Source organism: Ovis aries, chromosome X (assembly GCF_016772045.2).
Source record: "Ovis aries strain OAR_USU_Benz2616 breed Rambouillet chromosome X, ARS-UI_Ramb_v3.0, whole genome shotgun sequence".
Lineage (NCBI taxonomy): Eukaryota > Metazoa > Chordata > Mammalia > Artiodactyla > Bovidae > Ovis > Ovis aries.
Window position 1 is genome coordinate 88,748,535 of NC_056080.1, and position 12,900 is coordinate 88,761,434.

Sequence of the window (12,900 nt, forward strand, 5' to 3'; positions counted from 1 at the left end):
GGAAGATGCCCTGGAGAAGGGAATGGCAACCCAATCCAGTATTATTACCTGGAAAAATCCCACGGACAGAGGAGCCTGGCAGGCTACAGTCCATGGGGTCACAAAGAATCAGACGTGACTGAGCATACACACAATACTAAGTGTGTTAGTTATCACCTGCTGTGTAAAAAAAAAAAAAAAAATTACCTCAAAGCTTCTTGGCTTGCATCAACAGAATCTATTATCTCCGAGTTTCTATGGGTCAAGAATCTACATGCACCTTAGCTAGTCCTCTGGTGCTGGTTGTCTTATATGGCTACCTCATCTCAAGTCTCAGTTGGGAAGGATCTGCATCCCTAGTTGGTTCCTGATAGCATGCAGTTCCTTGCGGTTTCTCACACTGGAAGTTCAGGTACTCAGGACATGTTCCTTGATGTGTAGACCTCTGGGATGAGCATCTCACAACACGATTTTATTAGAACGAGAAGACAAAAAGGCAAGAGACACTGACAGCAGCAAAGTTCTAGCACGAGGAAACTTAACCATGTTAATAACATTCTATGGTTTTTCTCTGGATTCCAGTGATTCAGCTCAGTAGAGGCAAGTCAATAGGTATAGCCCACACACAAGGGAAGTGGATTACCCAAGATGTTAACATCAGGAGACTGGGATTATTGAGAGTCATATTAGAAGTTGCTTCCACACTGAGTATTGAGAATTATGTAGGAAAATAAGTAATACAGCATTCTATTGGGTAGATAGATTTGGTACCATCATTTTGGAGAGCAACCTGACAATATTTAGGAAAAAAATATTGCTTGTAGTCTGAATGTTTGTATCCCTCCAAAATTCATAACTTGACACTCTAACTCTCTACCTGTGATGGCATTTGGAGGTAGGGCTCTGCGGAGGTAATCAGAGTTGGATTATGTCATGAGGATGGGGGTCTTATGATGGGCTTAATGCCTTAGAAAAAGAGGAAGAGACAGGGGATAGTCCTCTCTCTCTTTGTGTACCCACTGAACAAGGCCATGTGATGACATCAGGAGGAAGAAGGTCCTAATAAAAACCCCAGCTATGCTGCCATCCTACTCTTGGCCTTCCAGCCTCCAGAACTGTGTGAAGTAAATGTTTGTTGTTTAAGCCACCAGTCTATGGTGTTCTTTTGTAGCGGCTTGAACAGACTAAGGATATCCATGACATAGAAATTCTATTCCTGAGTATATATTCCAGAAAATATATGCAGAAATCCATAAAGGGACATCAATGAGAATGTTTCTTATAACGTTGCTTGTGGCAGAGGAGTGAAAGTAAACATAAGAGTCCCTCAAGAGAGGAAAGAATGAACAAGGGATACATGGGATATTCATTCTAATGGAACATGATGCAGTATTAGAAACAATGAACTAGGAAAACAGAGAACTGCATAAGTTGAACTTCAAAGTATAAGGTAAGAAACAGAACAAGAACTATGGCACAATGCACCACATTCAAACACACACATATTTAACAGGGCTATATATTTCACAGGAGTACAAACATACATGAGGGTGTAATTCAGACACAATAGAGCAGATGCCTAATGGTGGGAAGGAAATGGGTGGCATACTCCAGGATGAAAGAAAAACAGAAAAAAAAAGAGAGAGAGAGAGAGAGAGAGAGAGAGAGAGAGAGAGAGAACCTTGTAAAACTCAATGATGATAATATGGCTAGAGTCCAAGAATAGAATAAAAGTAAAAATAAAAGCAACCTTCATGACTGGGCAGTTAATTCTAATCCCTGTCTTTAAGTTGCAGAGCTGGCAAAAATAATTTAATCAAAATTAGCAGGCTTTAATGCCAGTTGCCTTAGGTAGGGAGATGATTATTTATGAGAAATGTCTTTTTAGTAGTTTGCAAGGCTCATAGCTCCAACAATATTTAAGTTCAACTATATAGCTTTTGGAGGGATTTTGTGTAAAATATCCAAAACTCTAATAATTAAGGGTGGGAGATATCAGAACAAACCACTCAGTAGGACAGAGCCTTGGAGACTAGCTCGGAGGAAAAGACTCTTTCTCTAGCATATGTACCACCACAATTTAACATGGGGATATGAGGCGGGATGGCGGTTCTGCTTAGGAAGACTGTTGGGGTGTTAAAGAAAGCTGCTTCTCTATTAACTGAGCCATCTTAGCTTCATTATCATCCCCTCCATTCCAACCCCTTGAGGTGTCAGGAATGATTTGCTGAAATGTCTAAGCTACATCTTGGTCTCCCCTGCAACCTGTCCTACACACAACGATGTCATAATTTGTGCTTTGTGATGTCCAAGCCCCTCCATAGCCACCATTGGCTAGGGGAGTGCCTTGCTGACCAATCAAAACTGAAGGGTGTGGCCCCTTCATTGTTCCGGGGGGCCATACATATAGCGTGGTCAGTAGGCCTGGGGTAGACCACTGGGAGGCTTCAGTATGGCCAAGGCGTCCCGAAAACCATCAGAGCCTAATACAGAGACAGACCAACCTACCTCAAGTTCCAAACAGGGGAAGATGAAGAAGGTTCCCGGTCAACCCAAATCCGAAAATGGTGGCAAAGTAAGATGACCCTACTCAAGCTACTCTTTTTTTCACTGATTACCTCTCCCCCAAGAATCTTACCTTTGCCCTGCCTGGCTCATACCCGACCCCTACCGCACCTCAGCCCTGACTCCTTCTCATGAAATCTCCCATTCTGTCAATATCACATTTTCTACCCCCTAAACCACTGTCTTCTTGGCCTCACTCTGTTGTCCTGTTGTCCTTCCAGGCACTGAAGAAAGCCACAAAGGTTAAAAAAAACCTTCAAAGGACTTTGAGTAAAAAGGTCTCTGAAAAACCTACCAGCTCTATAAGAAAGTCGAAAAAAACTAGACAATCAACAAGATTCGGCCATTATCACCGGTTGAATGAGACACTGCGTCAGAATGATCCAGCGCAGAACCAAGAGGAAGTGCCGAAGCCCATCAGTGGAAGAAAAGACCTGGGCAGCCAGGTTACTTCAGAGTGAGACCAGGGACCTCAGAAATATCCATGAAGTCTGAGAAATTGCCAAGTGTGTACACATTGAATTTTACAGCAACAGGGTACACTGATGGTAATTCAATAAAAATCAATTTGTGAAAAGTTGCGTGTGTTTCTCCGAGTTCTCTTGTGGTGGTGGTGGTGGTTGGGGGGGGTGGTGGTGGGGGGGGTGGTGGTGGTAGTGAGGAGGAGCAGGGAAGGAAGGGAAGAGATGACTGTGTGAGGAGGGAGGGACAAGGGTCCTGCAGGGTTGGGGGCCAGACTGGCAGAATCACAGTTAACCAGACAGTGGGGGGAAGAAAGGCCTCAGGACGGAGTGCTGAAGACAAATTTCTTTAACACTTCAACCCACAAGCAAGACCTAGAAGGGCTCAGTGGTTTTGTATCTAGTAGGTGGCTGGAGGAGGGGCACAACAAAGTGTAGATAACCAGAACGTATGTGGTTTGAAGTGTGTGTTTTGCGCAGTCACTCAGGCACATCCAAATGTTTGTGACCCCCTGGACTATCGCCCACCAGTCTCCCCTGTCCACGGGATTTCCCAGCAGGAATACTGGAGTGGGTTTTCATTTCCTTCTCCAGGAAATGTAGATGGCAGTATCATTCCAAGAAATAGACAAATCTCTTCTAGGCCACCCCGCTTCCTAGAAATGTGGGTGATGTTTCACCCTATGACGTCAGCAACTACAGGTCCTCCAAAAGGCCAAAAGATCTCACTCTACTAAAAATTACTGATAGGTCCCTAAGGGCAGGAGGAGAAGGGGACGACAGAGGATTAGATGGCTGGATGGCGTCACTGACTCAATGGACGTGAGTCTGAGTGAACTCTGGGAGTTGGTGATGGACAGGGAGGCCTGGCGTGCTGCGATGCATGGGGTCACAAAGAGTCGGACACGACAGAATGACTGAACTGAACTGACACCTAAAGCAAGAAGAATAGGAAGAAATGAAGAACCCCAAGATTAGTAGAAGGTAAAAAATCTTAAAAGTTGTGTCAGAAATAAATGCAAAGGAAAGAAAGAGACCATAGCAAAATTCAACAAAGCCAAAAGCTGGTTCTTTGAGAAGATCAATGAAACTGACAAACCATTAGCCAGACTCATCAAGAAACAAAGTGAGAAGAATCAAATAAATAAAATTAGAAATGAAAATGGAGAGGTAACAACAGACAACACAGAAATACAAAGGGTCATAAGAGACTATTATTAGCAAATATAAGCCAATAAAATGGAAAAGTTCGAAGAAAAGGACAAAGTCTTTGAAAAGTACAACTTTCCAAAACTGAACCAGGAAGAAGTAGAAAATCTTAACAGACACATCACAAGCACGGAAATTGAAACTTTAATCAGAAATCTTCCAGCAAACAAAAGCCCAGGACCAGATAGCTTCACAGCTGAATTCTACCAAAACTTTAGGGAAGAGGTAACACCTATCCTACTCAAATTCTTCCAGAAAATTGCAGAGGAAGGTCAACTTCCAAACTCATTCTATGATGCCACCATCATCATAATACCAAAACCTGACAAAGATGCCACAAAAAAGAAAACTACAGGCCAATACCACTGATGAACATAGGTTCAAAAATCCTTAACAACATTCTAGCAAACAGAATCCACAAACATACTTAAAAGATTATATATCATGACCAAGTGGGATTTATCCAGGAGATGCAAGGATTCTTCAATATCTGCAAATCAATCAATGTAATACACCACATTAACAAATTGAAAAAAAAAACACATATGATTACTCAATAGATGCAGAGAAAGCCTTTGACAAAATTCAACATCCATTTATGATAAAAACCCTCCAGAAAGCAGGAATAGAAGGAACATATCTCAACATAATAAAAGCTATATATGACAAACCCACAGCAAACATTGTCCTCAATGGAGAAAAATTGAAATCATTTCCTCTAAAGTCAGGAACAAGACAAGGGTGCCCACTCTCACCACTCCTATTCAACATAGTTTTCCAAGTTTTGGCCTCAGCAATCAGAGTAGAAAAAGAAATGAAAGGAATCCCAATTGGAAAATAAGAAATAAAACTCACCCTGTTTGCAGATGACATGATCCTCTACATAGAAAACCCTGAAGACTCCACCAGAAAATTACCAGAGCTTATTAATGAATATACTAAAGTTGCAGGATATAAAATCAACACAAAGAAATCCCTTGCTTTCCTATACACTAAGAAAGAGAAGATAGAAAGAGAAATTAAGGAAACAATTTCATTCACCACGACAACAGAAAGAATAAAACACTTAGGAATATATCTACCTAAACAAACAAAAGACCTATATATAGAAAACTATAAAACACTGGCGAAAGAAATCCAAGAGGACACTAATAGATGGAGAAATACACCATGTTCATGCATCAGAAGAATCAATATAGTGAAAATGAGTATACTACCCAAAGCAATCTATAGATTCAATGCAATCCCTATCAAGCTTCCAACGGTATTTTTCACATAACTAGAAGAACTAATTTCACAATTTTTGTGGAAATATAAAAAAACCTCGAATAGCCAAAGCAATCTTGAGAAAGAAGAATGGAACTGGAGGAATCAACCTGCCTGACTTCAGGCTCTACTACAAAGCCCAAGTCATCAAGACAGTATGGTATGGTACTGGCACAAAGACAGAAATATAGATCAACAGAACAAAATAGAAAGCCCAGAGATAAATCCACACACCTATGGATGCCTTATCTTTGACAAAGGAGGCAAGAATATACAATGGAGAACAGACAATGTCTTTAACAGGTGGTGCTGGGAAAACTGGTCAACCACTTGTGAAAAAATGAAACTAGAACACTTTCTAACACCGTACATGAAAATAAACTCAAAATGGATTAAAGATCTAAACGTAAGACCACAAACTATAAAACTCCTAGAGGAGAACCTAGGCAAAACACTCTCCGACATAAATCACAACAGAATCCTCTATGACCCACCTCCCAGAACATTAGAAATAAAAGCAAAAATAAACAAATGGGACTTAATTAAAATTAAAAGCTTCTGCACGACAAAGGAGACTATATGCAAGGTGAAATGACCGCCTTCAGAATGGGAGAAAATAATAGCAAATGAAGCAAATGACAAAGAGTTAATCTCAAAAATATACACACAACTCCTGCAGCTCAATTCCAGAAAAATAAATGACCCAATCAAAAAATGCGCCAAATAACTAAACAGACATTTCTCCAAAGAAGGCATACAGGTGGCTAAGAAACTTATGAAAAGATGCTCAACATCACTCATTATCAGAGAAATGCAAATCAAAACCACAATGAGGTACCATTTCACATTAGTCAGGATGGCTGCTATCCAAAGTCTACATGCAATAAATGCTGGAGAGGGTGTGGAGAAAAGGGAACCACACTGTTGATGGGAATGCAAACTAGTGCAACCACTATGGAGAACAGTGTGCAGATTCCTTAAAAAACTGGAAATAGAACTGCCATATGACCCAGCAATCCCACTGCTGGGCATACACACCGAGGAAACCAGAATTGAAAGAGATACGTGTACCCCAATGTTCACCACAGTACTGTTTATAATAGCCAGCACATGGAAGCAACCTAGACGTCCATTAGCAGATGAATGAATAAGAAAGCTGTGATACATACACACAGTGGAATATTCCTCAGCCATTAAAAAGAATACCTTTGAATCACTTCTAATGAGGTGGATGAAACTGTAGCCTATTACACAGAGTGAAGTAAGCCAGAAAGAAAAACACCAGTACAGTATAATCACACATACATATGAAATTTAGAAAGATGGTTATGATACCCAGTATGTGAGACAGCAAAAGAGACACAGATGTATAGTGCAGTATTTTGGACTCTGTGGGAGAGGGCGGGAGTGGAATGATTTGGGAGAATGGCATTGTTTAAACTTGTATATTATCATATGTGAGACGTATCACCAGTCCAGGTTCGATGCATGATACAGGATGCTCGGGGCTGGTGCACTGGGATGACCCAGAGGGATGGGATGAAGGTGGGGGAGGGGGGAGGGGGGGTTCATGATGGGGAACACAAGTAAACCCGTGGTGGATTCATGTCAATGTATGGCAAAGCCTATACAACATTGTAACGTAATAGACTCCAATTAAAGTAAATTTATATTTTAAATTTTAAATATAAATTTTAAATAAATTTATATTTTATATTCCAACCTAGGAATAGCAGGAAATGCTTTTAACATGTTAAAAAAGTCTCTGTAACAAATAAAATAAGACAAAACCTAGAAAAGCTCCTCCTAATAGTTACCACAACATATTAATAATGTAATGATTGTTGCTCAGTTGTGCCTTACTCTTTGCAACCCCATGGGCTGTAGCCCGCCAGGCTCCTCTGTTCATGGAATTCTCCAGGCAAGAATACTGGAGTGGGTAGCCATTCCCTTCTCTATGGGACCTTCCTGACAAGGGATCAAACCTGGAGAGTTCTGAATTACAGGCAGATGGTTCACAATCTGAGCTACCAGGAAGCCCCATAACACATTACTAACCACGTAAATTTCAGGATACCCATGTATGAGATAGCCTCTATGTCAACCTAGTACTAGAGGCCAAAATCAATGAAATCACTTCAGTTCAGTCGCTCAGTTGTGTCCGACTCTTTGTGACCCCATGGACTGCAGCACGCCAGGCTTCCCTGTCCATCACCAACTCCCAGAGCTTGCTCAAACTCATGTCTATCGAGTAGGTGATGCCATCTGACACTCTCATCCTCTGTCATCCCCTTTTCCTCCCACCTTCGATCTTTCCCAGCATCAGGGTCTTTTCAAATGAGTCAGTACTTCACATCAGGTGGCAAAAGTATTGGAGTTTCAGCTTCAGCATCAGTCCTTCCAATGAATATTCAGGACTGATTTCCTTTAGGATGGACTGGTTGGATCTCCCTGCAATCCAAGGGACTCTCAAGAGTCTTCTCCAACACACAATTCAAAAGCATCTATTCTTTGGCGCTCAGCTTTCTTTAGAGTCCAACTCTCACATCCATACATGACTAGTGGGAAAACCGTAGCTTTGACCAGACAGATCCTTGTTGGCAAAGTAATGTCTCTGCTTTTTAATATACTGTCTAGTTTGGTCGTAGCTTTTCTTCCAAGGAGCAAGCATCTTTTAATTTCATGGCTGCAGACACCATCTGCAGTGATTTTGGAGCCCCCAAAATAAAGTCTCTCACTATTTCCATTGTTTCCCCATCTATTTTGAACAATTCGTGAAACAACACCCCTAAAAGTAGGAGGTGTATGAAAAAGGAATCATATGGTGCTGGAAAACTATGTGGAGGATAACACAAGTATTGGACTTACATATTTAATATTTATCCAAAGCATATCAAAGATAAAATTCACTAACAAATAATTATTAACCATAAAATACAAAGGAATGGTAATATCAACATGAAAAAGACAAGAAATCCAATAGAATGAGAAATAATTTTAACCAAAACAAAAACACTAAATATTGAAACTTTAAATGTCTGAAACATTTGTAGTCATAGAAGTGAAAGGAGATTACACTAGCCACATTTTTTTTCCAAGTGAAACAAATGTCCTTCTTTAAAAAAATTATTTATTTTAATTGGAGACTAATTACTTAACAATATTGTGGGTTTTGCCTTACATCGACATGAATCAGCCACAGGTGTACATGTGTTCCCCTGGTGCCAAACCTCCCCTCCCACCTCCCTCCCTATCCCATCCCTCTGGGTTACATTGAAACATGTATATTAGCATATGTGAAATAGATGACCAGTCCAAGTTCATTGCATGAAATAGGGCACTCAAAACCAGTGCACTCAGTTTATTTTTTAAAATTAAAAGTCCTGTAATACTAAGGGTGGGCTTCTCTGGTGGCTCGATGGTAAAGAATCCACATGTAATGCCAGAGATCCAGGTTCAGTCTCTGGGTTGGGAAGATGCCCTGAAGAAGGGAATGGCAACCCAATCCAGTATTATTACCTGGAAAAATCCCACGAACAGAGGAGCCTGGCAGGCTACAGTCCATGGGGTCACAAAGAATCAGACGTGACTGAGCATACACACAATACTAAGTGTGTTAGTTATCACCTGCTGTGTAAAAAAAAAAAAATTACCTCAAAGCTTCTTGGCTTGCAGCAACAGAATCTATTATCTCCGAGTTTCTATGGGTCAAGAATCTATGTGCACCTTAGCTAGTCCTCTGGTGCTGGTTGTCTTATATGGCTACCTCATCTCAAGTCTCAGTTGGGAAGGATCTGCATCCCTAGTTGGTTCCTGGTAGCATGCAGTTCCTTGTGGTTTCTCACACTGGAAGTTCAGGTACTCAGGACATGTTCCTTGATGTGTAGACCTCTGGGATGAGCATCTCACAACATGATTTTATTAGAACGAGAAGACAAAAAGGCAAGAGACACTGACAGCAGCAAAGTTCTAGCACGAGGAAACTTAACCATGTTAATAACATTCTATGGTTTTTCTCTGGATTCCAGTGATTCAGCTCAGTAGAGGCAAGTCAATAGGTATAGCCCACACACAAGGGAAGTGGATTACCCAAGATGTTAACATCAGGAGACTGGGATTATTGAGAGTCATATTAGAAGTTGCTTCCACACTGAGTATTGAGAATTATGTAGGAAAATAAGTAATACAGCATTCTATTGGGTAGATAGATTTGGTACCATCATTTTGGAGAGCAACCTGACAATATTTAGGAAAAAAATATTGCTTGTAGTCTGAATGTTTGTATCCCTCCAAAATTCATAACTTGACACTCTAACTCTCTACCTGTGATGGCATTTGGAGGTAGGGCTCTGCGGAGGTAATCAGAGTTGGATTATGTCATGAGGATGGGGGTCTTATGATGGGCTTAATGCCTTAGAAAAAGAGGAAGAGACAGGGGATAGTCCTCTCTCTCTTTGTGTACCCACTGAGCAAGGCCATGTGATGACATCAGGAGGAAGACGGTCCTAATAAAAACCCCAGCTATGCTGCCATCCTACTCTTGGCCTTCCAGCCTCCAGAACTGTGCGAAGTAAATGTTTGTTGTTTAAGCCACCAGTCTATGGTGTTCTTTTGTAGCGGCTTGAACAGACTAAGGATATCCATGACATAGAAATTCTATTCCTGAGTATATATTCCAGAAAATATATGCAGAAATCCATAAAGGGACATCAATGAGAATGTTTCTTATAACGTTGCTTGTGGCAGAGGAGTGAAAGTAAACATAAGAGTCCCTCAAGAGAGGAAAGAATGAACAAGGGATACATGGGATATTCATTCTAATGGAACATGATGCAGTATTAGAAACAATGAACTAGGAAAACAGAGAACTGCATAAGTTGAACTTCAAAGTATAAGGTAAGAAACAGAACAAGAACTATGGCACAATGCACCACATTCAAACACACACATATTTAACAGGGCTATATATTTCACAGGAGTACAAACATACATGAGGGTGTAATTCAGACACAATAGAGCAGATGCCTAATGGTGGGAAGGAAATGGGTGGCATACTCCAGGATGAAAGAAAAACAGAAAAAAAAAGAGAGAGAGAGAGAGAGAGAGAGAGAGAGAGAGAGAGAGAGAGAGAGAGAGAGAGAGAGAGAGAGAAAGAACCTTGTAAAACTCAATGATGATAATATGGCTAGAGTCCAAGAATAGAATAAAAGTAAAAATAAAAGCAACCTTCATGACTGGGCAGTTAATTCTAATCCCTGTCTTTAAGTTGCAGAGCTGGCAAAAATAATTTAATCAAAATTAGCAGGCTTTAATGCCAGTTGCCTTAGGTAGGGAGATGATTATTTATGAGAAATGTCTTTTTAGTAGTTTGCAAGGCTCATAGCTCCAACAATATTTAAGTTCAACTATATAGCTTTTGGAGGGATTTTGTGTAAAATATCCAAAACTCTAATAATTAAGGGTGGGAGATATCAGAACAAACCACTCAGTAGGACAGAGCCTTGGAGACTAGCTCGGAGGAAAAGACTCTTTCTCTAGCATATGTACCACCACAATTTAACATGGGGATATGAGGCGGGATGGCGGTTCTGCTTAGGAAGACTGTTGGGGTGTTAAAGAAAGCTGCTTCTCTATTAACTGAGCCATCTTTGCTTCATTATCATCCCCTCCATTCCAACCCCTTGAGGTGTCAGGAATGATTTGCTGAAATGTCTAAGCTACATCTTGGTCTCCCCTGCAACCTGTCCTACACACAACGATGTCATAATTTGTGCTTTGTGATGTCCAAGCCCCTCCATAGCCACCATTGGCTAGGGGAGTGCCTTGCTGACCAATCAAAACTGAAGGGTGTGGCCCCTTCATTGTTCCGGGGAGCCATACATATAGCGTGGTCAGTAGGCCTGGGGTAGACCACTGGGAGGCTTCAGTATGGCCAAGGCGTCCCGAAAACCATCAGAGCCTAATACAGAGACAGACCAACCAACCTCAAGTTCCAAACAGGGGAAGATGAAGAAGGTTCCCGGTCAACCCAAATCCGAAAATGGTGGCAAAGTAAGATGACCCTACTCAAGCTACTCTTTTTTTCACTGATTACCTCTCCCCCAAGAATCTTACCTTTGCCCTGCCTGGCTCATACCCGACCCCCACCGCACCTCAGCCCTGACTCCTTCTCATGAAATCTCCCATTCTGTCAATATCACATTTTCTACCCCCTAAACCACTGTCTTCTTGGCCTCACTCTGTTGTCCTGTTGTCCTTCCAGGCACTGAAGAAAGCCACAAAGGTTAAAAAAAACCTTCAAAGGACTTTGAGTAAAAAGGTCTCTGAAAAACCTACCAGCTCTATAAGAAAGTCGAAAAAAACTAGACAATCAACAAGATTCGGCCATTATCACCGGTTGAATGAGACACTGCGTCAGAATGATCCAGCGCAGAACCAAGAGGAAGTGCCGAAGCCCATCAGTGGAAGAAAAGACCTGGGCAGCCAGGTTACTTCAGAGTGAGACCAGGGACCTCAGAAATATCCATGAAGTCTGAGAAATTGCCAAGTGTGTACACATTGAATTTTACAGCAACAGGGTACACTGATGGTAATTCAATAAAAATCAATTTGTGAAAAGTTGCGTGTGTTTCTCCGAGTTCTCTTGTGGTGGTGGTGGAGGGGGGGTGGTGTTGGTAGTGAGGAGGAGCAGGGAAGGAAGGGAAGAGATGACTGTGTGAGGAGGGAGGGACAAGGGTCCTGCAGGGTTGGGGGCCAGACTGGCAGAATCACAGTTAACCAGACAGTGGGGGGAAGAAAGGCCTCAGGACGGAGTGCTGAAGACAAATTTCTTTAACACTTCAACCCACAAGCAAGACCTAGAAGGGCTCAGTGTTTTTGTATCTAGTAGGTGGCTGGAGGGGGGGCACAACAAAGTGTAGATAACCAGAACGTATGTGGTTTGAAGTGTGTGTTTTGCGCAGTCACTCAGGCGCATCCAAATGTTTGTGACCCCCTGGACTATCGCCCACCAGTCTCCCCTGTCCACGGGATTTCCCAGCAGGAATACTGGAGTGGGTTTTCATTTCCTTCTCCAGGAAATGTAGATGGCAGTATCATTCCAAGAAATAGACAAATCTCTTCTAGGCCACCCCGCTTCCTAGAAATGTGGGTGATGTTTCACCCTATGACGTCAGCAACTACAGGTCCTCCAAAAGGCCAAAAGATCTCACTCTACTAAAATTACTGATAGGTCCCTAAGGGCAGGAGGAGAAGGGGACGACAGAGGATTAGATGGCTGGATGGCGTCACTGACTCAATGGACGTGAGTCTGAGTGAACTCTGGGAGTTGGTGATGGACAGGGAGGCCTGGCATGCTGCGATTCATGGGGTCACAGAGTCAGACACGACTGAGCGAATGAACTGAAGGACAAAAGCAATG